A 345-nucleotide genomic window follows, 5' to 3' on the forward strand; every position below is an offset into this window, starting at 1 on the left:
TTTGCATGTCCCGAGGAGGAGTCCCCGTACTTTTCCAACCTGACTGGCCCAGCATACCTTCATATAGGTGGTTGTCTAGTGCGCCTAGGGTGTTAGAAGGCTCCCCGACCCAGACGGGGTGTAAGTCCTTTCGTTTGGGGTGTTTCCAGCTTTGTAGCTGGCGACTCCGCTGGGGATCGATTGCTTAATTCCTATAGTGTTGGCCTCAAATCTCTCGAATAAGACCAACCGATATGTTAAGTCACCCCAAAGAACTAGTTGATCACGCACAGGCGCCCAGATAACAAGCTAGCGAAATTAAGTCTCATGATTAAGCAATTCAAAGCTAGAGTTGGACAACTCAAG

Source organism: Phalaenopsis equestris, unplaced genomic scaffold (genome assembly GCF_001263595.1).
Source record: "Phalaenopsis equestris unplaced genomic scaffold, ASM126359v1 Scaffold000855, whole genome shotgun sequence".
In the NCBI taxonomy this organism is placed as follows: Eukaryota; Viridiplantae; Streptophyta; class Magnoliopsida; order Asparagales; family Orchidaceae; genus Phalaenopsis; species Phalaenopsis equestris.